At 44.4% G+C, this 27,748-nt stretch overlaps 1 long non-coding RNA gene and 2 pseudogenes across 1 annotated transcript; all 3 read right to left on the reverse strand.

The window, feature by feature from the left end:
- Positions 1 to 1,204: 1,204 nt before the first annotated feature.
- On the reverse strand, positions 1,205 to 4,334 carry LOC129352197 (gamma-aminobutyric acid receptor-associated protein-like 2; annotated as a pseudogene).
- A 7,045-nt stretch (positions 4,335 to 11,379) lies between these two features.
- On the reverse strand, positions 11,380 to 19,180 carry LOC129352157 (uncharacterized). The gene is made up of 3 exons (XR_008604858.1): positions 18,994 to 19,180; positions 16,953 to 17,130; positions 11,380 to 12,848 (listed from the first exon to the last, which is right to left on the reverse strand). It is a non-coding gene; the product is annotated as an uncharacterized LOC129352157 (long non-coding RNA).
- A 2-nt stretch (positions 19,181 to 19,182) lies between these two features.
- LOC129352198 (zinc finger protein 248-like) lies at positions 19,183 to 23,632 on the reverse strand (annotated as a pseudogene).
- Positions 23,633 to 27,748: the final 4,116 nt, after the last annotated feature.

Here is a 27,748-nt window from a genome sequence, read left to right on the forward strand (position 1 = left end):
CATGATTAAATAGCCTTCTCTCCATTAGTTCACCAGTTCCTCCTGCAGAAAACAGCCCCACAGCATGATGCTGCCTCTCCCATGCTTCCCAGTTAGCATGGTGGTCCCTGTTAATGGACCTTCACTTTAGGCCTCGTCCTGAGTCAGTCTGCACATTCTGGATTTAAGATAAACTGTTGTGTTTAGCTATTTCAGAGCTACATATTTAGCTTGGAGCTAAATAGTTAACTGGTTAACTAATTTAACTTGCTAGCTTAGTATAGCTTCAAACTAAATACTTATTTTTGGAACTGTGACATTTATGAATGTGAAACATGGTGAAAATATGACTAAATATAAAGTTTGAGGCTAAATATTTAGCTAGTTAACTCATTTTGGTGAGACTGAATTGCTTGTAATCAGTTAACAAATATTATAGGTTCACAAAACCCTGATTTATGTTGACAACACACTTCTGCTTATCGGCAAGTAAATTTGGAAATTAGCTATATTTTCTTTGAGCAACTTAAATATTTATCTGCAGCTAAACTCAGTATTTAGCTAGTTCAAAGCTAAACATGCAGATTGGAGCTAAACAGTTAGCTTCTCCATGTAATATTTGTCTTACTAACTAAATGTTTTTGTTTGAAACTGTGATATTTAGAAATGAATGACAGGCTAAATAATCCAAATTACTGCTGTTCATTTTTAACTGGTAACTTTATAAACGGCATTCCATACATCCAAAAGTATTTACATCACATTTACATAAACATTTTAAATTGATTGATGCGGAATAAAATTCTGCTACCTAATAAATGTTAAATAAATGCAGCTTCTTTTCTCAGCCATTAATGACATAATCCAGCTGCAGTACTCCCAGTCTGCCGCCAGGTGTCGCTGTTTCTCAGATGATCTGTGACTGCGGACGATTTAAAGGAGACAATAAAACTCGTTCAGTCTTATCTTTTATTGGTTAGGTCATCCAGCTACCTCACCCTCACGCATTTAACTTAAAATTCATTTTGATTAAATTAAATTCAAAGAAAAACAAAAGCATTAAAACAAACTTCATTCAAACCCGTCACTTAAAAAACGTAAGAAGAGAAAATCAAACAGGATCTAAAAAACAAACAGCATCAAACCCAAAGTGATTGAAACGGCGCCACAATGAAGGTGAATCTGTAGAAAGGTGGACAACAGATGCTCAGGCAGGATCGCTCCCTCACGGGGCCGGCGGTACCAGAACCGGATCGCAGCAGGAGGAGTCGGACTCCGGCCCGGTTCCTAGAAGCCGAAGGTGTTCTCTCCGCGTAGTCCAGTAAGCTGTGATCCTACAGCGCCCCATCGTGATGCTGCAACGGATTACAGGCGCTGTTATTGAACCACCCAAAGGTTTTCACACCCCGCAAACGTCCCACCGGTCCCAACCAGTGGAAGACTGGTCAGAGGAAACCAACACTCCACGTCACCCTGAACACACCATGACTCCGGTGAAACATGGGAGTGGCAGCATCATGCTGCGGGAAGATGGATGGAGTTCAATCAGGATCATCCTGGAGGAAAATCTTTTAAAGGTTCGACGGCCTGAACATCCAGCTGGAGAAATTATGGGATGGCTTACATTAGAGGGGTCCAAAGTGTGGCGCGAGGGCCATTTGTGGCCCTGGAAATTATTTTGAGCGGCTCTCCAGCTACAAGACATGATGGAAAAAATTTGGCCAAGAAACAGAAAAACAACTCATTTTTGCTTTTCTGTTACAAATGAGCCAAAACTGACAATATTCCACTAAAAAACTAATTTCTCTAATGCCGTGTTTTCATGAAATAAGACATGATTTTTTTTATGGTTTGCTCCAGTAGCAACATCATGTGATGTTTTTATTACATTAACTAATTTCACCTCATCCTGGTGCAAAAACATTTTATTGAAAAACAAGACTTTTAAAAGCTGTTGCTTTTCCATAAAGATAATTTATTTTCTAAATGTCAAACTGTGTAACGCAGCTGGACTTTTAAAATAACACATTTTATTACAATTTCTTTTATTAAACAGCAGGTAGAACTTTAAAAAAAGAAAATTCACAATAAACTCACTTTTCATTTTTGATTTAATGAATTTTGTGGCCTATGATTTGTTCAAATTTACCCTTTTTGGCCACAAAGGAAAAAGTTGAAATGAAAGCAGATTCATGGATCAGAGTGGCCTAGTCAAAGTCTAGTCCTGAAGTCCAACCTGACTGAGCTGGAGACGTTTTCAGTCAGAAGACCTACTCTCCACACTTTTCAGATTCTATCTGTAAAACTTTAAATGCATCATTTCCGCTCAAACTTCAGCAAAACGCCCAGCAGTGACCGGCGGCGCGGCGGCCATCTTTCATAACCTGCCGCCATAATCAGTACATCAATAAATGACATAATCAATTAAAATGAGCCCAGTAAACTCCACCTGCATGATTTGTAATATTATTCTCTTTCTACCAAAAACTAGAAGATAAAAAGTTTAGAAAAACTTCTTGATTCATTTGATTTGTTGTTTCTCGTTTTATTAATTTGAGATATTTAAAATGTCTTCCAGCTCCAGCGTTAAATCTTCAGCAGAACCAAAAGTTTATTGTTCTCAGAATATGATCCTCCATCTTTATGCCTTTATTAAAATGATAATACTTTAAATGGTCTTAAAATTACAATATTATTGTTTATTGTGGTGACTTCAGGGATGATTTGTCATCCAGGAACCGTTGTTATGGTTACAGGTCAACGTAAACATGAGAAGTAATGAGATGTGATGATTTATGGGTCAGATTTCAGCACATGGTGAAGAGGTCAAAGTTCAAAATAAAACCACGAGATCCAGAGTTTGGGATCAGGTCTGGATCCCCGGCGGGAAAACCGACTCAGAGCGGGAACAGGAATCTGACCTGGACTGAGGGACGGTTTTGTCCACAAACAGGAAGATGGCCTTTTCCGACGCAGCTGGATGCGTTTCCTGATGATCCACATGAACTGGGCCACCGTGATGTCGGACGGCACCAGGTACTTCCTCTTATCGATGTCCACGATCTGGGAGCCCGACACCTTCTCCACGATAACCTGCCGGGGACGGAGACGTTAGAGGCGGGAACGCGTCCCGCCGGGGAACCCGTCCCGCCGGGGAACCCGTCCCGCTGGGGAACGCGTCCCGCCGGGGAACCCGTCCCACCGGGAGAACGCGTCCCGCTGGGGAACCGTCCCACCGGGAGAACGCATCCCGCTGGGGAACAAGTCCCGCTGGGGAACGCGTTCCGCCGGGAGAACGCGTCCCGCTGGGAGAACGCGTCCCGCTGGGAGAACGCGTCCCGCCGGGAGAACGCGTCCCGCTGGGAGAACGCGTCCCGCTGGGGAACGCGTCCCGCTGGGGAACGCGTCCCGCTGCTGGACACTCACCGGGACCCGGTCCGGGTACTTGCTGCGGATCTTGGTCGACTCTAAGCAGCGATGTTCTGCAGAGCAACACACACAGAGATCAGGCAGGATGCTAAGTGAGCGACGGCAGGTCCTGGAGGTGATCTGAAGCAGCGGAGACGGATCTCTGACAGCGGATCTATGAGATCCCAGGAATCTGCCGTCCATCAGGCAGGAAGTCCCCACACAGGAGGAATCCTCTGCCCTCCAAACACAATTCATGACATTTAGTTGGGAAAAATCCTGCAAATTTACAGACAAAATTAGATTCTGTGTGAGTTTCAGGTCCAGAAAGCCTGGAGGTCCATTAGCGAGATGAGTTCAAAGATTAGAGGAAATTCTGGCTTCGAGGAGGAGAGCAGAGTATCTTTCTGAGGAAATGAGGCCTGCAGCAGGAGGAGAGGATGCTTTCAGTTTCAGCTGGAGTCATGAAGCCTGGTGGATCCGACCAGGAACAGAACCCGGTTCGGTTCGGCTTCAAGCGGATGATCCCGGGATCCTGGCAGCAGTTCTGGTCGGAGCTTCAGCACCAACAGCCATCTTGAAACCGACTTACTTCATCAGCTCCCCCTCACAACAACCAGGCCAGAACCCGAACAGAACCGTTTCTAAGCATCACCTTCACCTCATTCCTGAATCATCCGGCCAGAACCACAAACCGGGATTGGACTCGAACCCGTCCCGTGTCAGAACCGTTTCTCCCGCTTTTCATCGCTTCTTACCCAGGGAATGATCCTCTTTGAACATCCACTTCATGTTGCAGTCCGGGCTGGTTCCGCTCGACGCTGCGGGTTTCAGAGGAGAGTCCCGGTTTCCGGTTCCTCAGCGGGTCTGGCGGCGATGGTTCCCCCGGAGTTAGCGCTCGTTCAGAGGCGGCAGTAAAACCTCCGCTAGACAAGAAAACAACAACAACAAACTCCTCCGTCCCCTTCTTCACAGCCTGCCCTCGAGCTCCGCCTGCCGTGACGTCACCTGGGCTGTACCACTCCCGCGGCTCAGAGAAGGGTTGGAGAAAGGAGAATCTCTAGTTTTATCTCGAGATTGATTCAGAAAACACGAAGCATTGTTCAATAACTGCGACTATTTATTAACAGCCTTTATAAACCACAGAACCTTATTCCTTAGTTGACAATATCCCGCCTGCCGGCGTGTAATTACACCCGCAATGAGAGCTTCTTCTCTCATAGTTTCGCCCGTTAAAAACGCCGCCATATTGGTAAGGGAAACTATTGCTGTAATACCGCAGGAGGAAGACAACACCGCACATCACACTGTTTTATTTAGAAATAAATAATCTGATCCGCATGTATCACACAGCTTTTATTTTGATAGTCCACTTCCACTTATCGACACGTGAATTAGCATGTTAGCTAATATATTTAGTTCGTAAACTATCATTTTGCTAGCTCAAGATAAATTTTTCTGAATGGAGCTAAATATTTAGTTTTAAACCGACATAAATTAATACATGAGTGAAAATATGACTGAATAATGAACCACCATCACAGGCTAAATAACTCGATTATTGTTGATCATTTTTGTCTTTGTAAATTTACAAACACGACGTCATATTCTCTTGGAAACACATTATAGACTACTGTCAACACATTAAAGGACGAATTTTTCAATAAAAATTTTACTCAAAGCGTAGAGTGATTTATTAAATTCTATTAAAGGAGCATAAACTGAAGATCAAACTAAACAAAATAAAGGACACCACACATATATATATAAAAATTCCCTTCTCACCCACCATATATATATATATATATATATATATATATATATATATATATATTATATATATATATATATATTATATATATATATATATATATATATAATTCCCTTCTCACCCACCGCGGGTGTTTCTTATCATCTGAGCTCGGGTCCTCTACCAGAGGCCTGGGAGCTTGAGGGTCCGCAGTAGCTTGGCTGTGCCAAGGACTGCTGCACATTTCTGGACTGAGATGTCTGATGTTGTTCCTGGGATCTGTTGTAACCACTGCTCCAGTTTGGGGGTTACTGCCCCGAGGGCCCGATTACCCAGGCACCACTGTGGTCTTCACCTTCCAGGCCCTCTCCAGTTTCTTCCCTGAGGCCCTGGTATTTCTCCAGTTTCTCCTTTTTCCTGATTTTGCAATCACTTGGTATTGCTACAGCTACCACAACGGCTTTCCTCTGATGTTTATCCACTACGACAATGTCTGGTTGGTTCGCCATTACCATTCTGTCTGTCTGATCTGGAAGTCCCACAGGATCTTAGCTCTGGCGTTCTCCACCACCTTTGGGGGTGTTTCCCACTTTGATCTCGGGGTTTTCCAGTCCATATTCTGCACAGATGTTTCTGTACACTATGCCTGCCACTTGGTTTATGTCGCTCCATGTATGCTTTCCCTGCCAGTATCTTCACCCTGCTGTGATGTGCTGGACTGTCTCTCGGGGCCTCCTTGCACAACCTACACCTTGGGTCTGTCTGGTGTGGTAGATCTGGGCCTCTATTGCTCTGGTGTTTAGGGCCTGTTTCCTGGGGCGCCAGGATGAGGGCCTCTGTGCTGTCCTTGAGTCCAGCTTTTTCCAGCCATTGGTAGGATTTTACTGATATCAGCCACTGGGTTATTTGCTGGTGGTACATCCCATGTAGGGGTTTGTCCTCCCATGATGGTATCTCTGGCACCTCACCTCCGTTCCCTGTTGTCTGAGACATTCACTGAGCACATTGTCTGTTGAGGCCTTTGTCCCTGATGTATGTCCGAGAGGAAACAAAACATTGACAACAAACTGAACCTGCTGCCTTCGCACACCAGAGGGCGCTGTTTTCTTTCTTTGAAAAATCCTCAATAAATGAATTATTTCATTTTACTGTAGATATAATAGAAATACTGTATTGATCTCCAAAGAAAAACATTTATTTATTGACAAGTTACTCCATCCAATGTGTTAAATATTAGTTAATACAAATAAAACCACATAAGCGCATAAAGAGATATGTACATAGGTGTGTTATTAAAGTGATTTACATATAAAATAATAAATAAAATACTAACAATTATAAAATCATTTATTTATGTTAATCTATAAATAAATTATTTTTTATTTAGCCATTTTTTTATAGCTCAATAAATTTATAGATCTATAAATGAATCCAAAGAAAACGTAGCTTTAAAGACACTCAGAGTTTGGATTTGGCTTTTGATCAGGTTGAAGTTCTGGAGAACGACCCGGTTCCAGACCATGGTTCTGAGCAAGAAGCCGTGTCCCAGCGACCCAAACAAATTTTGACATCTGGAAGGAGTTGATGGCGGTTCCGGTCGGCTGCACCTGCGTGAGGCCCAGTTACTCCCAGTAGAACCGCTGCAGGTCCAGAAACACCCGACAGAACTGGCCTGACGCCGGGCAGCTGAACCTCTCAACATTTAGCTCTGACTTCCACCAAACTTTCCTCACTCGGGATTCCTGCAGAAACGCTGTGAGCCGGTCCAGACGAGCCGTTCTGAGACCCGGTCATGTGATCGAGTGGATCTAGTGTCCACTGCAGCTTCACTGTGGATCACTAGACCCAGTTCAGACTGGAACCATTTCAAACCAGTGTAAATCATCTTGCAGCTGAACAACCCCACAGCATGATGCTGCCTCCACCATAGGTACAGACCTGGCAGCCTCTCCAGTACCGCCGGTACTGTCCGTACCGTCTGTCCAGTGGGGACATAATACCTCATGTTTTCATTTTTAATGTAATGTTGTGAAACCAGATCCTCCCGTTCTCAAACACGGTTTCACTCTAAAACTTGCCGTACGAACAAATTTAGAAAAGTGCAGCTGCTGCACTTTTCTAAATGGCTCCATGTTTCTCCATCAGAGCACAGATCCTCAGGTAGCAGCTCACCTTGATGCAGCTACTGATGCAGCTCACCTTGATGCAGCTACTGATGCAGCTACTGATGCAGCTACTGATGCAGCTACTGATGCAGCTGCTGATGCAGCTACTGATGCAGCTACTGATGCAGCTGCTGATGCAGCTCACCTTGATGCAGCTACTGATGCAGCTACTGATGCAGCTCACCTTGATGCAGCTACTGATGCAGCTGCTGATGCAGCTACTGATGCAGCTACTGATGCAGCTGCTGATGCAGCTGCTGATGCAGCTACTGATGCAGCTCACCTTGATGCAGCTACTGATGCAGCTGCTGATGCAGCTACTGATGCAGCTACTGATGCAGCTACTGATGCAGCTGCTGATGTAGCTACTGATGCAGCTACTGATGCAGCTACTGATGCAACTGCTGATGCAGCTGCTGATGCAGCTACTGATGCAGCTACTGATGCAGCTACTGATGTAGCTGCTGATGCAGCTGCTGATGCAGCTACTGATGCAGCTACTGATGCAGCTACTGATGCAGCTACTGATGCAGCTACTGATGCAGCTGCTGATGCAGCTACTGATGCAGCTACTGATGCAGCTACTGATGCAACTGCTGATGCAGCTGCTGATGCAGCTACTGATGCAGCTACTGATGCAGCTACTGATGTAGCTGCTGATGCAGCTGCTGATGCAGCTACTGATGCAGCTACTGATGCAGCTACTGATGCAACTGCTGATACAGCTGCTGATGCAGCTACTGATGCAGCTGCTGATGCAGCTGCTGATGCAGCTACTGATGCAGCTACTGATGCAGCTACTGATGCAGCTGCTGATGCAGCTACTGATGCAGCTACTGATGCAGCTACTGATGCAGCTGCTGATGTAGCTGCTGATGCAGCTACTGATGCAACTGCTGATGCAGCTACTGATGCAGCTCACCTTGATGCAGCTGCTGATGCAGCTACTGATGCAGCTACTGATGCAGCTACTGATGCAGCTGCTGATGCAGCTGCTGATGCAGCTACTGATGCAGCTACTGATGCAGCTACTGATGCAGCTGCTGATGCAGCTACTGATGCAGCTACTGATGCAGCTACTGATGCAGCTCACCTTGATGCAGCTGCTGATGCAGCTACTGATGCAGCTACTGCTGATGATGCAGCTACTGATGCAGCTGCTGATGCAGCTACTGATGCAGCTACTGATGCAGTTGCTGATGCAGCTGCTGATGCAGCTACTGATGCAGCTCACCTTGATGCAGCTACTGATGCAGCTGATGCAGCTACTGATGCAGCTACTGATGCAGCTACTGATGCAGCTCACCTTGATGCAGCTGCTGATGCAGCTACTGATGCAGCTACTGATGCAGTTGCTGATGCAGCTACTGATGCAGCTACTGATGCAGCTACTGATGCAGCTACTGATGCAGCTCACCTTGATGCAGCTACTGATGCAGCTACTGATGCAGCTACTGATGCAGCTACTGATGCAGCTCACCTTGATGCAGCTGCTGATGCAGCTACTGATGCAGCTACTGATGCAGCTACTGATGCAGCTACTGATGCAGCTACTGATGCAGCTACTGATGCAGTTGCTGATGCAGCTACTGATGCAGCTACTGATGCAGCTACTGATGCAGCTACTGATGCAGCTCACCTTGATGCAGCTGCTGATGCAGCTACTGATGCAGCTACTGATGCAGCTACTGATGCAGCTGCTGATGCAGCTACTGATGCAGCTACTGATGCAGTTGCTGATGCAGCTACTGATGCAGCTCACCTTGATGCAGCTACTGATGCAGCTACTGATGCAGCTACTGATGCAGCTCACCTTGATGCAGCTACTGATGCAGCTCACCTTGATGCAGCTACTGATGCAGCTACTGATGCAGCTACTGATGCAGCTACTGATGCAGCTACTGATGCAGCTACTGATGCAGTTGCTGATGCAGCTACTGATGCAGCTACTGATGCAGCTACTGATGCAGCTACTGATGCAGCTCACCTTGATGCAGCTGCTGATGCAGCTACTGATGCAGCTACTGATGCAGCTACTGATGCAGCTACTGATGCAGCTGCTGATGCAGCTACTGATGCAGCTACTGATGCAGTTGCTGATGCAGCTGCTGATGCAGCTACTGATGCAGCTCACCTTGATGCAGCTACTGATGCAGCTACTGATGCAGCTACTGATGCAGCTCACCTTGATGCAGCTACTGATGCAGCTACTGATGCAGCTGCTGATGCAGCTGCTGATGCAGCTACTGATGCAGTTGCTGATGCAGCTGCTGATGCAGCTACTGATGCAGCTCACCTTGATGCAGCTACTGATGCAGCTGCTGATGCAGCTACTGATGCAGCTACTGATGCAGCTACTGATGCAGCTCACCTTGATGCAGCTGCTGATGCAGCTACTGATGCAGCTACTGATGCAGTTGCTGATGCAGCTACTGATGCAGCTACTGATGCAGCTACTGATGCAGCTACTGATGCAGCTACTGATGCAGCTGCTGATGCAGCTACTGATGCAGCTACTGATGCAGCTGCTGATGCAGCTACTGATGCAGCTACTGATGCAGTTGCTGATGCAGCTGCTGATGCAGCTACTGATGCAGCTCACCTTGATGCAGCTACTGATGCAGCTACTGATGCAGCTACTGATGCAGCTCACCTTGATGCAGCTACTGATGCAGCTACTGATGCAGCTGCTGATGCAGCTGCTGATGCAGCTACTGATGCAGTTGCTGATGCAGCTGCTGATGCAGCTACTGATGCAGCTCACCTTGATGCAGCTACTGATGCAGCTGCTGATGCAGCTACTGATGCAGCTACTGATGCAGCTACTGATGCAGCTCACCTTGATGCAGCTGCTGATGCAGCTACTGATGCAGCTACTGATGCAGTTGCTGATGCAGCTACTGATGCAGCTACTGATGCAGCTACTGATGCAGCTACTGATGCAGCTCACCTTGATGCAGCTACTGATGCAGCTACTGATGCAGCTACTGATGCAGCTACTGATGCAGCTACTGATGCAGCTCACCTTGATGCAGCTGCTGATGCAGCTACTGATGCAGCTACTGATGCAGCTACTGATGCAGCTACTGATGCAGCTACTGATGCAGCTACTGATGCAGTTGCTGATGCAGCTACTGATGCAGCTACTGATGCAGCTACTGATGCAGCTACTGATGCAGCTCACCTTGATGCAGCTGCTGATGCAGCTACTGATGCAGCTACTGATGCAGCTACTGATGCAGCTACTGATGCAGCTGCTGATGCAGCTACTGATGCAGCTACTGATGCAGTTGCTGATGCAGCTACTGATGCAGCTCACCTTGATGCAGCTACTGATGCAGCTACTGATGCAGCTACTGATGCAGCTCACCTTGATGCAGCTACTGATGCAGCTCACCTTGATGCAGCTACTGATGCAGCTACTGATGCAGCTACTGATGCAGCTACTGATGCAGCTACTGATGCAGCTACTGATGCAGTTGCTGATGCAGCTACTGATGCAGCTACTGATGCAGCTACTGATGCAGCTACTGATGCAGTTGCTGATGCAGCTACTGATGCAGCTACTGATGCAGCTACTGATGCAGCTACTGATGCAGCTCACCTTGATGCAGCTGCTGATGCAGCTACTGATGCAGCTACTGATGCAGCTACTGATGCAGCTACTGATGCAGCTGCTGATGCAGCTACTGATGCAGCTACTGATGCAGTTGCTGATGCAGCTGCTGATGCAGCTACTGATGCAGCTCACCTTGATGCAGCTACTGATGCAGCTACTGATGCAGCTACTGATGCAGCTCACCTTGATGCAGCTACTGATGCAGCTACTGATGCAGCTGCTGATGCAGCTGCTGATGCAGCTACTGATGCAGTTGCTGATGCAGCTACTGATGCAGCTACTGATGCAGCTGCATCATAACAGCTGTAAAGCTCTATAGTTTCTCTTCAGTGAGAATAAATGAGCCATGGATTCATTCAGACGAATCGTTTCGTCTGAATGAGACAAACTGAGCTCAATTATTCACATTTTGAAGTTTTCACATTTTTTATTTCTATTTCTTTATTTTGTTAGTTTATTGTCTGAGGATAAATCGGTTCAGTTTCATCGTTTAAACACTAAATGAAATCATGAAAAACATCTGGTTTGATGCTTCCTGGTCTCAATAACTGGATGAGGTCAGAGTTCAGTGGATGCAGGTTTGTAGTTGGTCATCATGCCTCGTTCACTTTGATACATGTTGACTTGTGTTGTTGCTGCTTTATTCATGACATCCTGGTGATTTTATGAAGCTGTTTGTGAAACAGTATTTGGTTGAATCTCATCTCCTTTATGAACAATGTTCATAAAATAAAAAGTTTTTTTTATTTATTATTGTGGCAGCAGAGACATTACAGATGTGATTTTATTTGAAACCAGATGTGACGAGTTGACCAGCGAGTTTCTGTCTGAACGGTCAGAACCGTCTCAGAGTCCGGATCAAAGCTTCTGATTTGGCTAATTTCCTGTTTGTGTGCAGATGATTAAAAGCTATGATGCATTCAGACTTTTCAAAATAAAAGCTCCTTTCCTCTGTCTTTTGTGTTTTATGGAACCCGACTTATTGTACCGTCATCAGTTATTTACCAGAAACTGAACTATCAAAAAGAAACAATCAGATTTCAAAATAAGAGCATGGAAATAAATGTCAAACTACTTAAAGAAGTAACTTAATTCCACTGAAACCCTAAAAGTTATCTTTGCTCTTGGTGGGTTTCAGACACGGACGGCGAGTGAAATTCAGATGGAGATCTGGAAGTGGATTTCTCCAGTTCCAAACAAAGCTAAACGGATCACGAGTTGCTCACACCCGAAATGGTGGAAAATATATGTGTATATTTAGAATATGATCCGTATCCTCTGTGTGAAAAAGACTTCTCTTATAACCTAGAGGATCTACCCGCATCGAGGTGATCCACATAGCTAACTATCTGCAGCTGCAAAGTTTGTATTAAACGACGAGGCAGAAAAAGTTTTCAAAAGCCTGGAGAATTAAACCATTTAGTTTCAGGTTGGGTCAAATTCAGGACCAAACGAAGCATTAAATGGCCGTCGACTCGTTTCTGAAAAGAATCACATCAGTTCTAAAGGCCAATAAATAATCAGCATGGAAACAAAATGTATCAATAATTTCAGTTTGTTTTACTTTGACAAACACAATTTAATTCCAGTTAGTTAATGATTTTTCCGTTAATTACTATTTCTATTTGTTTCAGTTTGAGTTATTTTGTTAGTTTTAGTTAACTCCTGACCTGTGAAGACTCACCCGAGCTGATCATGTGACTGTCCAGACAGGAAGTTACCTCATCGGGTTCCCAGTAGACCTGCGTTCCCAGTAGACCTGCGTTCCCAGTAGATCTGTGTTCCCAGTAGACCTGTGTTCCCAGTAGACCTGCGTTCCCAGTATCAGTCAGGAGGAAATGTTCTGACCCGTCTCTTTAAAATGAGGAAGACGAAGTTTCATTTTAAACTGCTGCCACTGGAACCAGACAAACATGGCAGGATTCTTCTGTGAACCAGAAGAAGAAATGAAACTCAATAAAAATACAAACTGATTTTCATTCAGAAGCTCAGGAATGATCATTTATTCCCCATTAAAGAATAAAAACTTATTAAAGCTACAAACTTTAATGACATTTAAAAGTTGATAGGGCTGCAGAGTGAAAAATAAAACATCTATTTCCTCTGATGGACGTTTTCCTGTATGTTCAGTTGGCTTGAAGTTTTTCTCTGGGTTTTCCTTCAAACTAAAGCTGAAGGTTTTTTCATATTTAGCAGGAATCAGCAGACGGATTGTTTCTCTTAAAAGCGGCGGCGGTTTCGTTTCCTGCAGTTCAGCTGGACTGAATTCTCCATATTTATGAATTAAACGCTCGACATCCAAATGTTTCCGCAAATCTTCAGACTTTAAATGAAGGGAAACTTAAACTATTTATTTTATTTTTATGTTTTTTTTTACTTCCATAGTCTGTCACATCACAACCACAAACGTGAAATTAAGTTACAATTATTAAATCCCGTTTATGCTTGTGGTTGTAAAATGACAGAATACGGAAAAGTTCAGGTTGAATCTTCAGCTGCCTGGAGGCCTTTGGTTAAAACGAGAAGATCAGCAGAAAACACGACAAAATGATCAAAAGTACGTATCTGTCAGGCAGAACAACAGGGTGACAAATTTCATTAAAAAATGGAAGATATTACTTTAAAAAAATTCTCATTAGACCATAACTGACTTTAAAATATAAATTTCAAGACTTACGAATTCAGTAAAGATGAACCAGAAATGTGCTCATTTAAAAGCATTTATTGTTTTTCATTCAGAAATCTTAATCACATTATTATTATTTTGTTCATTTTATTCTATTTAAACAAATTGTTGATGGTCTTTGCAGGTTTTATTATCTATTGTTGAAATAAGAATTTTAAAGTAGCACAATAGTACATAAGTTAACTTTTAGGTTAAGATAAACTTAGATACAGATCCAAACTGGGACAGCTGGTGACTCTCAGAACTTACAGAAATTCCTAATCAGAAAGCAGTCTTAGACTCCTTGAATCTCTTTACACAGAGAGTCTGTCTGCCAGGCAATTAAATTCCTGAGCATGGTTCAAAAGTTCACTAGGATCTTAAAACTTTTTATAAATAATTTTATCTATATTAGAATTAACTATATTTCTTTAAGCATGTTTTTAATTAGTTAGTTTAGATCCAAACTTATAGTCCTTATTTAGCATTACATTTTGTGCAAGCTTGGTTAAAAATACAAACTACTTTCTTGTTGAAGCATCTTGAGGCAGAGATAACGTTCCAGTTCCACGCTGTAAATCAGGTCGGAGCCTGGTACGGAGGTTGGGTCTCAGAGGTAATAAAATTAACATTAAGACAGCCCACACAAAGGAAAAGAACACACCTCCTAATGCATATATTTAAATGAGGAGAATACGCAGTCTATAAAAAATGGTTTGTTTCACAGCAGAAGTTGGAATCTCTTTGTGCTGAGTGAGAGTTTCCCGGAGGATGCATCTTCTGTTATTCTTTTGTCTTTTTTTACTCAGTTCTTTGTCTCTGTTTTGTAATGTCTTGGACTTTTGCTCTAGGTGAGATGCTTATTGTAAAGTTCTTCTTGGATTGAATTTCTCTAGATAAAACTCTGAATATCTGAAGTCTGACGTCGTATGATTGCTCTTTTCTCTCTGCACACTTACACAGGCACAGGAATTCGGGACTAAGAATTAATTAACGAGCTAAATCAAGTTATTCCTCTTTTTAATTCTTAACACTATAAACATGCAGCCATAGGGTTGTCTTTGTTTTTTTCTTATCAAATAAATAATAACATAAATGTAAAACATACAGATAAATAAGCTTGTAGTTAGCACGTGCAGACGACGTCCCGGCGTAATCTGGTTACGTTCAGGGACGTCGTTAAAGTCCGGATTGCAGCAACATTCCTAATGATTCATTTTTCTCACCATTGTATTGATCCGGACAGGAACCAGTGCTGACACTTCACTCTGAAAAACCCTTCCGCCAACATGGCGCCACTTCCGCCATGTTGTCTCTATGAACCGCCCAGAACAGCGCCGGCCTCAGAACGGGCTCTTTGCGCTTCTGCACCAGGAGGCACCAATGAGCTTCAGAGGCCATTCAGCCAGGAGCCAATGACATCTTTTATTATGGGGGAGAAGAGTAAAAACAAGCCAACCCCCTCTCCAGCCGCAAATGTGACAATAAAACCAATTCAGCTGAGCTGCACGGCTGTTCGGGCCAACATTTAAGAGAAAATGATGATAAAACTGTTTATAAAAACTGTTTGGTCAAAACCGCAACATGGCAAATTAACAAACAGTAATAAACAAGATCCGTTGAGAAAACCAACAAATATCAACTTTCCTCTGACTGACTTGCAGCAGCAGAACTTGCTGGAGGAAAAGGGGAGGAGCTACAAGGGCTGGAGCCAACTACGGAAGCCCAGGAGACAAAACGAGGCAGAGTGCAAAAAGGCGCCCCCTGCAGGCAAAAACAGGAAATAAAAAGAACTAAATAAGAAAAAAATCACAAATTCTCAATATAAATGAATATAAATGAATTGGAAACAATAATTAAAGAAAAGCACAGTTGTTACATTTCTGAAGCATAAATATCCCCGTCACTGGCCGCCTAGTGTCTACGTGAGGTACTGACGTTTTATATAAACGTCCCACCGACACATTATTATTATTATTATTATTAACAATAATAATAATAATAATAATAATAATGATGATGATGATGATAATAATAATAATCTGCTGAGTTGCAGACTGACAGGAAAATGTTTTATAAACTTTCTGGAACAGTTTCAGGCATCGATCTTCTAAGAAGATTTTTATTTCTCAGTCTGCAGTGCATGGAAAACGATTTTAAAGGTATTTCTGTGTTTTGGTGGTGAAATGTGTGTTTCAGCATTTTTCCTTTCCAGTTTCACTTCCTCGCAGATGTTCTGTGAATCTCAGTCAGGGAATCCAGAGGAGGAAGAGGAAGAGGAGGAGGAGGAGGAGCAGCCGCTGCTTTCTGAGAACAGCTGCTGCTCAACATATAAACGGAGCCGGCCGGACCGGTCCCGCACACTTCCAGAACCTCCGGAACCATGTAGCTCCAGCTGAGCCTCTGCCTCCTGGCTCTCCTCTGCTCCCTGCGGTCCAGCTCTGCAGGTCAGAACTTTCTCCTACTACTGATGGAGAATCTCCTCCTCCTCTCCTCTGTCTGTCTGCAGCAGCAGCTGCTGCTGCTGCAGCTGCTGCTCTGCTGCAGCTGCTGCAGCTATGAATCTGTTGTTGGTGCTGAAGTTCTGCTTTGGTTCGCAGCTCCAGTCGGTCCAGGCATGATACTGGACCCCTGCTGCCAAGACAACGGCAGGACGCCGATCCCCATAGGGAAAGTGAAGGAGATGAAAAACTCTCCGATTCACTGCAGAGTCAGATCTGTGATGTGAGTTCAGCACAACTTTCATAAATGACTGAAACAATCACTGCAAACAGAATCAGTATCATAATTAGCATCAAAACGGACATTCTGGGTTCACTGAGCACACTGCTGCTGGAACCAACATGGCTGCTGGAACCAACATGGCTGCTGGAACCAACATGGCTGCTGGAACCAACATGGCTGCTGGAACCAACATGGCTGCTGGAACCAACATGGCTGCTGGAACCAACATGGCTGCTGGGACCAACATGGCTGCTGGAACCAACATGGCTGCTGGAACCAACATGGCTGCTGGAACCAACATGGCTACTGGAACCAACATGGCTGCTGGAACCAACATGGCTACTGGAACCAACATGGCTGCTGGAACCAACATGGCTGCTGGAACCAACATGGCTGCTGGAACCAACATGGCTGCTGGAACCAACATGGCTACTGGAACCAACATGGCTGCTGGAACCAACATGGCTGCTGGAACCAAGCCAGCGTTTCAAAATAAAAGTCTCAATTTGTGATCAGAGCAAATCTGAATATTATTATATTCATTAATAATAATAATAATAATAATAATAATAATAATAATTATTATTATTATTATTATTATTATTAGACCAAAACCACGAAGGAAACAATGATTCTAAATACCAAAATATGAACTTTGTTCTGGTGCTGGGCGGTCAGCCGGTCCCGTTCGGACCCAGTTGGCCGGTCCGTTTCTGACCCAGGTCCGGTTCTGACCCAGAAGCTGTGTGTTCTCCTGCAGAGTCATCACTGAGAGCAACAGGAAGTTCTGCCTGGATCCGACTGGACCTGGACCCGGAAACTGCAGACAGAGTTTGGGACAGAAAAACGGCTCCACTGAGATCTGGATCGGAACCGAGTCTGCTGGAGCGGGAAGAACCGTTTGGATGTTTTAACGACACACTGGACGAGTCGCTGATAGTTCTCAATTTTTACTGCTAATTTATGATTTTATAAAGTTTTTGTTTTTCTTCATCCTCATGTCAAACAGGCTCATTATTTATTTTGAAGCTGATATTTTCCTTGCTGACATGATGTGTGTAAAACTCAAATTAATGCGGTTTATTTTCAATGTGTAACTTTACAAACAGGAGCCATTTTGTTCTCAACTATAAGTGACAATTTATGGTTTAGTGAAACTTTGGCTTCTTTTTGCTTCTTGCTTCAGTTTATCAGCTGAAAACTTTACTAATTCATTTCATAATAAAAGTTTTACTTTTCTATTCCTGGTTCTTTACCTCTTTATGACTGAAGAAGAAACTGTTGTTCATCCATTAAGCAAATTATTTGTAAGCCTTTCAGTAAATGAAGCTATCAGTGATCAAACTGATTATCAAGCCTGAAGCTCAATATTTTAGTAAACAATGTAACTATTTAGTTATCAAACTATATCCAGTTAGCAGGTAAATATTTGGCTTCAAATTTAATATTTAGTCAAGTTTATTTAGCAAACTAAATTAAATATTCAGCTTGGAGCTAAATACTTCATTAGCAAGCTAATTATCCAGTTTGAAGTTAAATATAATTAGTAATAAATATAAGTTAGCAAGCCATTTTGTAAGCCAGCAAAATATTGAACTAAATATTTAGCTCAGAGCTAAATATTTAGTTAGCAAGGTAAATAGAAAATTGGCAAGATTTCTAGTTAGAAAACTACATATTTATCTTCAAGCTAAATATTTAGATAATAAGTTAAATATTTAATTAGCAAGTAAACCTTCTGGTACAAACTAAATTCTTTGAGTTATAGATCTAATTATCTAAATGCTAATTAAAGACTTTGTTTGAAATTGACATTAATAAATGAATGTTGAAAATATGGCAGAACAGAAAAGTTAACCCCTATTTGTTTCTCTTAAGACAAGCTAAATAATCAAAATGATTTCAGTTAATTAAGCGAGAATAAAGCATTAATATGACCAGAATAAAGTCATAACATTAGAAAAATCAAGCTGTACTTTTAGGAGAACACAAAAAATAAAAATGAGGAATATTGAGCATTTTATGAAGTTATACTTTGGTATCAGTTTTACAGATAAGGAAATCTTTTTTTAACAGATTATTATCAGCACCAAGACTTTAAAACCACTGAGCAACAACCAACCCTGGTAACTATTGTAACTTTTTTCTCAATCAAACTACTTTGTCCAGTAATTTTAAGACATTTTTCTTTATTCCGCTGACAAAAATTCCCATATTTTCAAACACTCTGTCATACAACTCACAGGGACGACTGATATAAAAGTCAGACTTTGAAAATAAGTGACTAAGTAAGTGAGAAGCGAAACACAAACTGATTTCAATCTGAAATTAGGTTTCTCTGATTTGTTCTTCACAAATTCTCACAGAAACAGGAGACGGGTTTCCCCAGAAAACATGCTAAGCTTGGCAGTTAAAAATTGTGAAAAATTACAAAATTTATGAGGCGCATCTTGAGAAGACGACATGATTTGGAAATGATAGCATGAGCTCTACAGAGAGGTTCAGGGACGCATCATTTCATCACCTATAAACCAGCTTACTGGTGTATAAAAAACTTATTTAGAATAAATAAACGACGATTAGGCAAGTTGAGCCTGGTAACCCGCCAGGCTTATAAACACTGGGAGAACCAAAGGTGAACTTAGACACTTCTCAGCTAAATGCAACATTTTGGAAAACACACCTGAAGGATGATACTTAAACTGAGATGAGATGGGGAAGGTTTGCTGAGTAAGCACAATTCCGGGAGCGGTTTTGAGTTCCTCTAACTCGTGGAGAAACTCTCAGGCGTGTGGACCTTCATGTGCTGCAGCAGGTAGCTGCTCCTATTGAAGCCCCGCCCACACAGCGCACATGAGTACATCCTGTGGCCCGTGTGAGTGAGTGCTGCTTGAGCGAGGACTTGTCTGTGAATCGCTTCCCGCAGGCGGCGCAGGCGTACGGTCTCTCCCCGGTGTGGCTGCGGCAGTGCACCATCAGGCTGCTGCGGTGCTTGAAGAGCTTGCCGCAGGTCTGGCAGGAGAACGGCGCCTCGTTGGTGTGCGTGCGCAGGTGGACCCGTAGGTTGGACTTGAAGGTGAAGGCTTTCTGACAGGTGGGGCAGCAGAACGGTTTCTCCCCGGTGTGGATGCGGTAATGCGCGCGCAGCTCCGACGCTTTGTTGAACGCTTTGCCGCAAACGTCACACTTCTGAGTCCAGCTGGATCGCTCAGCCCTGCTGTGGTTCTGATTCGGCTTCGGCTTCTTGGTTTCGAAGCCTTTGGGCCGGTCGTGGCTCTCGGCTGGGGGAAAGCGGTCCCGGCCCGGTTCCGGTTCGGTTCCGGGTCCTTCGTAAGCCAAAGCCGCAGTGAGCACGTCGGCCTCATGCTTCAGAACCGGCTGCTCTTCCTCCGGGCTGATCCGCAGCTCCTCGTCTTCCTCTTTGACCTGTAGAGGTTCTGGTTCGTCCAGGCAGCGGTTCTGGATCTGGAGGTTCGGCTCGTCCATGTAGGGAAATGGCTGCAGCGGCGGATCTGGGCAGAGAAACGAGGCGCGTCAGATCAGAGTTCAGACCCTGACCGCTCAACCGGGTCGGAACCAGAACCTTCCTTATGTTTGACTATTACCACATATATCTGATCCTAAATGATAAATCCTTTGTTTTAAGATCATTTTAAAGTAATATAATGATAATAACAAAACTGGAACTGGGAGACATTATAAGAGTCCAAGATAAATAAACATAACAACAGAAATAACAAATCAAATGAATTATTACATTTTCAAACAAAACTGGGCTGGTTGAGACCAAAACACCGAAATGACTGGAGACTTTTTTTCATCCAGTTTCTGTAGAAAGAGAGAAAAACAATAAATCATGCAAATGGAAATTATTGAGCCTGTTTCAAATTATCTTGCGATTCATTGATTTACTGATTATTGCAACAGTAAATATGTATTTTAGACCCAAAATATAAAACTACTAGAAAAATATGGAATTTAATCTGATGACCCATTATTGTCAATTGATAAGAAATTATGAATTTGTTTTATTGTATTTGAATACTGGTAGTTTTTGAATCACAGGTGATATTTTATTGGTGAACATTAACTTTTGGTTCAAACGTCACAAGTGTGGTTTGTAGCCAATACTTCCAATAAACCGATCAATCAATCGATGGACGGATGAAGACCCGCATCATTTGTCAACCAGTGGAGACAGAAGCTCCCTGCTGTCTCAGATCACAGGGTGGACATAACAGCTCACACTGGGATCTAAACCACTTAAACTAGTTAAACTAATTAAACTAGTTTCTCGTGTTTATTGAGATTTTGGTTCAACAAATCTTACTTTTAGAATGAGGTGAACTTATTGATGCTGAGCACTGCATGTTTTGTTTTGTTACATTTCAATCGGAGCTCGAAGCCAACATGAGGGATTTTGCCCCATGTTGGGGCGGTTTCTCCTCCGGTCGGTTTCTCCACCGGCTCACTGAAAAGGAGCGGGTCCACAGATTCACTCTGATCTCTCGGCTCTCCAGGTCCAGTGAACATGAGACACCCTGGGTCAGAACCGAGCCCGGACCCTGCAGCCCGCAGGCCCACCGCGGCCCTCCTGACCTGCTCTCTGGAAGCCGCTGTCCGGCCTCCAGCCGCCGTCCAGCAGTCTGCGCTGCCGGTCCAGCTCTTCCTCGTACTGGGCGACGGTTCTCTGGAAGACCGAGAAGATTTCCTCCGCGGCGGCAGCCAGCCGCTCGCTGATGAACTCTCTGAGCTGCTGGGCTGAAGACCCGCCGGACATGTTCACGGCTAACAGCCACTGCAACACAACAATGGCGCCGGCGGCTTCTTCTTCAACAGTTTGAATTGTCCGGTTACATCACCGCCCCCTGCTGGCGGAGCAGCAAACTGCTGCTCTGAAATATTCCAGCTGAAAACGCTTCATGAAAGTTCATAAAACTAAATATTCCCTTTCTTTTCTGGTTTCGTCCAAATTCAGAAGCAACCTGAAGCACTAATTAAATAAATACTGCAAGTTATCCCGAGGTTTCTCAAGGCATAAATAAGCAATAAAGCTGCATAGAGACAGAATTTTAACATTTGTCTATTAATTAAAATGCGGTCATTAAACAAAAGTTTCTGCATAGATAAAAAGATTAAAATAGTTTATTTTACATTTAATTGGGAACTTTACTTTGTATGAGTGCAAAAAAATCTCAGTTTTTATAGCTGTATAGTTAAATTTTTGTTCACAAATCCATCCCAACAAATAATAACCTCAATCCAGCTTCATTTATAAAGATCTACAGTGGACCAAAGCACTGCAAGAGTTAATCAGAAAGATAAACCAGCTGTTCATTCATCCATGTTTGGCTTAAACTCTCACAAATAAAAGAAGCTTCAGCTTCTTTGCACCACAAATCTGAAAGAAACTTTCAGAAAACTGCTAAACAGCCAAAACACTTGAGATTCTTCACATGCCCAGTCCTGCTGGACCACAGATCACTTTCTTTCAAAACATTTGCTATGTTTAGTGAAGTTCAACAGATTAAATAAAAGCTGATTTTGGTAAATAATTTTAGTAAAAGTCTTTGAATAAACATGATTTCCTCTAATGTTAAAGGTTAGTTGGTTACACTTTGTGTTTTACTTTACATTTTCCATTGTAAGAAAATTACAAGTTAAATCTTCCATCTGCATCAACAGGCCAAATTTGTATCATTTTTGAATTGCAGTTGGGGACCGCTCAAGGGCCACATTTGGCCCCTAGACCACACTTTGGACACCCCTGATCTACAGAGACAGGAAACTGTTTGGTCTCAGTTACACGCCGTCTCTCTGTCGCAGGGGAAGCCGAACTCCTGAACGAATGGCGAGAACATGCAAACTCCATGCAGGAAGACCCCAGGCTGGGATTCAAACCCACAACCTTCTAGCTGCAAGACTACCGACTGCTTCATGCTGCAACCTTCAATCAGTCTGAACAGTTAAAAGCATCCACTAGGTGGCGCTTTGAGATTTCATTAATCTCCGACTTGATCCTGGAATCAAGTCCCTGGAAATGCTTGACAGAATCCATAAATATAACAATTATATTAATAAAGTCATAGAATAATAATCTTCATTAATAGAACAATAAATCACAAATTTAGCAAAATCACAATAAGCTTTTTGGACTGTAGTAAATATCAGCTAATTATAACGACCATGTAAGAAAATGTGATTCTTGTTGTTTAATCTTGTTTTCTGCAGGTCAAACACAAAACTGCAAGAGTTTAAAACAATAACACACAGATAAAACTGAACCAGGTCAATAAAAATAATCCCGTTAGGATGCAAACTAAAATCATTTTCATCTGAAGAAGCTGATTAAATGAAGCAATGTTTCAGGACGATCAATTCTTCAGTCAGAGGCTTCTTCAGACTCAGTGCAGTACAGACTGCTGCAGGACATCCATCCCACCATCTTCAATAACTGCTGAAGAATCTAAATTCATAAGTTTTTTTCCCTTTGAGATTAATAAAGTATTTTTCACTGAGGTCTAGAAGAAGCTGATATTCTGCAAAACCAGGTTCTGAAACCACCAGAACCCTCTGATCAGAAAGTCCGTTCCTGATTGGTGTGGCTGATCCAATCAGCTCCAGCAGTCTGCGGCGGGTCGGACCCGGTGGAGCGGAGCTGAACGCGGTCTCTGGGCTGAACGTTTTTCCCGCTCAGAGCTTCTGCGCTTCGCTGCTCCACAACCCAAACCAGAACAAACTCACCTCAATGTGCAGCAAGACACTTTGGGAGCCATCTTGGCTCTGCCACAGCAGCTAACAGTCGTCATCTTCTTGTAGGGTTCAGCCAATCAGATAAAAGCTGAATCCTTGGATTGAGTTCAGTGACGTTGAGGTACCTCAGCTTCCCAAGCTGATTTTAGATCTACTCTGAAAAAAATGCAAATAACAACAACATGTTCCACAGAGAACATCAGAGAACAGGAGAATCTGCCAATAAGAGAAGACGAAGTCATCAGGTGTGTGTGGGGTCAGGTGTGTCTGGGGTCAGGTGTGTGTGGGGTCAGGTGTGTCTGGGTCAGGTGTGTGTGGGTCAGGTGTGTGTGGGTCAGGTGTGTGTGGGTCAGGTGTGTCTGGGGTCAGGTGTGTCTGGGTCAGGTGTGTGTGGGGTCAGGTGTGTCTGGGGTCAGGTGTGTCTGGGGTCAGGTGTGTCTGGGGTCAGGTGTGTCTGGGTCAGGTGTGTGTGGGTCAGGTGTGTGTGGGGTCAGGTGTGTGTGGGTCAGGTGTGTCTGGGGTCAGGTGTGTGTGGGGTCAGGTGTGTGTGGGTCAGGTGTGTCTGGGGTCAGGTGTGTGTGGGGTCAGTGTGTGTGTGGGTCAGGTGTGTCTGGGGTCAGGTGTGTCTGGGGTCAGGTGTGTGTGGGGTCAGGTGTGTGTGTGTCAGGTGTGTCTGGGGTCAGGTGTGTCTGGGGTCAGGTGTGTCTGGGGTCAGGTGTGTGTGGGGTCAGGTGTGTCTGGGGTCAGGTGTGTCTGGGGTCAGGTGTGTGTGGGGTCAGGTGTGTGTGGGGTCAGGTGTGTGTGGGTCAGGTGTGTCTGGGGTCAGGTGTGTGTGTGGGGTCAGGTGTGTGTGGGTCAGGTGTGTCTGGGGTCAGGTGTGTGTGGGGTCAGGTGTGTGTGGGTCAGGTGTGTCTGGGGTCAGGTGTGTGTGGGGTCAGGTGTGTGTGGGTCAGGTGTGTGTGGGTCAGGTGTGTCTGGGGTCAGGTGTGTCTGGGGTCAGGTGTGTCTGGGGTCAGGTGTGTCTGGGGTCAGGTGTGTCTGGGTCAGGTGTGTGTGGGTCAGGTGTGTGGGGTCAGGTGTGTCTGGGGTCAGGGTGTGTGTGGGTCAGGTGTGTCTGGGGTCAGGTGTGTCTGGGGTCAGGTGTGTGTGGGGTCAGGTGTGTGGGGTCAGGTGTGTCTGGGGTCAGGTGTGTGTGGGGTCAGGTGTGTGTGTGTCAGGTGTGTGTGTGTCAGGTGGGTCTGCTGGAGGTCAAGGCGCCGAACGAGAAATATTTCAATTTCAGTGTTAAAGCCACACACATTGAGCTCTGAGATTTAACTTCCACAGAGGATCCCAGTCAGAACCAGGCTGTGGTCGACCCAGTCAGCAGGTTCTGATGGTTCAGTTCTGACTGGTTCCATACAACAAACCAGTTTAATGTACATATAGTTTTTATAGATGCATCTAATCAGCCTAAAGATCCTGAAGCTCAAACTGTCGAAGGGAAACAACTCTGAGCTCCATCGTCTTCAATCCTCGGATGTTAGTAGAAATCAGCGAGACCAGCGCGCCGTCCCATCTGATGTAAATCCTTTTAGACAACACAACGTGAAAACGTTTAGAGGTTTACCGTCCAACAGGCCTGGGCCTTTAAACCCACGTTTCCAATCTGCACCGCCTGGTACTTACAATGAGAATAAATGGACAAAATTACGCTGACGATATTTTACCAAACTTTCCCACCAGAAGAGATTCAGCCCAACCTGCACACTGATTATCCTCACAATCATTCATTGCACAGCAGGAAGTTTAAGCTACTCGTGTCTGCTCACAGTGAATCAGCAATAAAACATGTCTGCTCACAGTGAATCAGCAATAAAACAGTTCAACCTGCTCAGATGAACGGAGCTGCAGCTGTGTGGTTTCAGGCCCAGACATATTATACTGACATCCACTCTGAAAATCAACCACTAAAATAACATTTGGTTTTCTTTAGCTTATTAATATCACTTTTAAGAAAATGTCTGTAAATGTGGAGCATCAAGCAGCTGAGACGAAAACATCACAGCGAAGATGCTGCAGCTACCAGCCAGTCTGATGATGATGAAGATCAGCCTGAGGAAGGCCAGTTTAGGATGATGATGATGATGATGATTGTACTGTAGGCAACTAGAAAATTGAGGGTTGCCAAAAAAAGTCAGAATTACAATAAAACAGGAGCCACATTGTTTGGGTCAAACTAACGGAAAGTTATTTTAATTATGAGAAAAAATTCACTAAATTCTCGTATTATTTCAACTTTAATTTGGTAAATTACATTATTCTCATATTATTATAGCTTTATTCTTATACTATTATGACTTTGTTCTCTTAATTTTGTGCATTTATTCTCATAATTAAATGTTTGCTGCTAACACTGAGCCGTTCGTCCTGAAACTGCTGGGTTGCTGGTTCAAACCCCGCTCTGCCTGCTTTGGGCCTGGTGGGCTTCCTTCCGTCTGGGTCCGTCTGTGACCATCAGTGAATCACTGAATGAATCCTCAGACTTGAAAAAGCAGAGTAAAATTTGCAATATACAGATATTCATATTTTCCTGCGGTGTTGCTGCAGGCAGTGAGGAGGATCAGCGTTTGACTCGTCAGTTTTTCTTCTTTTGAACATGTTTTGATTAATTTGCTGCTCCACAGAAAATCCACAAATCCTTTCCGTTTTTCTCCCAGATATGATAAAATTCAGTTATGAAAAGAGAACATATCAGAAAAAGATGAACAAATTAAGAAAAACTAGAATAGGAACATTTAAGGATGTTTAGCAGACTAACCGACTAGCTGGCCCCTGACGTGATGCGTTCAGGGCTTTCAGGACGGCACAGCGCCGCCGTCTGTGTGGATCTTCATGTGTTTCAACAGCGTGCATTTGTGACTGAAACATCTGCCGCAGAGCTGGCAGGAGTACGGCTTCTCTCCCGAATGGCTCCTCATGTGTTTGAGCAGCGTGCAGCTGTGGCTGTAGCTCTTGTCACAGATGCCGCAGGGGTACGGTCGCTCGCCCGTGTGGGTGCGGATGTGCTGCATCAAGTTGCTGCTCTGACTGAAGCTTTTGCCACAGATCTCGCAGGAATACGGCTTCTCGCCCGTGTGCGTCCTCATGTGCCGCAGCAGGTTGCTGTTGTCGCTGAAGCGCTTCCCGCAGGTCTGGCAGGAGTAGGATCTCTCACCCGTGTGGGTCATGCTGTGCTTCCGGAGTGTGGACGGGTCGGAGAAGGTTCTGCCGCAGGTTTTACAGAAGTATGGCCGCTCATCCGTGTGCGTTCGCATGTGGACCATGAGGTGGACGCTGTACCTGAAGGCTTTGTTGCAGGTTTTGCAGATGTAGGGCCTCTCGCCCGTGTGGATGGTCATGTGGCGTTTAAAGCCAGACTGGTCAGAGAACCTCTTTCCGCAGGTCTTGCAGAGATACGGCTTCTCGCCTGTGTGCGTCCTCATGTGGACATTCAGATTCACCTTCTGGCTGAAGCCTTTACCACAGATTTCACAGGAAAATGGTTTCTCCCCAGTGTGCGTCCTCATGTGGATCAGCAGCTTGATGTTGTATTTGAAAGCTTTTCCACACATTGCAAGAAAATGGCTTCTCCACCACGTGGATTTTAATATGTTCCTTTAATTCTGCGTCGCTGCCAAAGTTTTTCCCACAGAGCTGACATCCTGAGGGTCCGTCACTGGTCCCGGCGTTGCTCACTCTCAGCACTCGGGTTGTAACTGTAACTTATGAGTTTAGGACGTGGCATGGGGTCAGTGCTGCTTGCTGATCCAGAGTCTCGCTCCCAGCTTCCCTCCTGGAAGCCGAGGAAAACGTTCTGCTTTCCTTCAGCTTCACTTTCGTCGCTTTCCTCATAAGCCGATGTTACAGTGAAAGAGTCAATCTCCTCCTTCATCAGCTGCTCGTCCTGCTCCTCTTTAATCTGTGGAGGTTCTGCTTCCTGCTGCTCCTTCCGGTCTGCAGGAGGCTCCGCCTCCAGGGGGACACGATGCCGTAGAGTATCTGCAGGGAGAAAAACAAAGAAACTGATTAACTGTCTGGTTCCTCTATTGACCCTTCATCGTTTTTACCAGCGCTGCTCTGAGCAGCAGCTCCTATAATGAGCTCTGCAATTCCACCAGGCGTTTGCTAATTGCTGCTGGCTAGTCTGAGGGAGCCGAGTGGGGGAGGAGCTACTCGAGTTTCCAGCTGACTGGTTGCCATGGAGATTAAAGGATTTCTCAAACATGAAAGAATCAAAGCGACGCTGCAGGAATGTTTTTGACCAGGGAAAAACTTTCTAACATGATGGAAAGATCAAAAACGTTGATTCTGCTACGTGCTACCGGCCTTTTAAACGGTTGTACAGACATGAGCAGAATGTTTGAGCTCCACCTTCAGTTCACCTGTAGAAAACCTGCAGGTTGGCTGATTTTGGAGCAGGAAGTGGCGGAGATCCACTTCCTGCTGAACCTCAATGAGCTTTTCCAAGCCACCGGCTCCCCCTACTGGTCATCCTGAGCTGCAGGTGAACCTTCTCACAGATTGAAGCTTCTCACCTGTTTCTGCATTCTGCTGGAAGGTTGGTCCTGGTTTCTGGTCTCGGTTCTCTGAGGCGGAGCCGCTCTCTCTGCTTCTGGCCGGGTTCCTGGTTCTGGTCTGCTCTCTTCCTTCCAGAAGAAACTTGT

Source organism: Poeciliopsis prolifica, unplaced genomic scaffold, assembly GCF_027474105.1.
Source record: "Poeciliopsis prolifica strain line A6 unplaced genomic scaffold, Auburn_PproV2 SCAFFOLD073, whole genome shotgun sequence".
Lineage (NCBI taxonomy): Eukaryota > Metazoa > Chordata > Actinopteri > Cyprinodontiformes > Poeciliidae > Poeciliopsis > Poeciliopsis prolifica.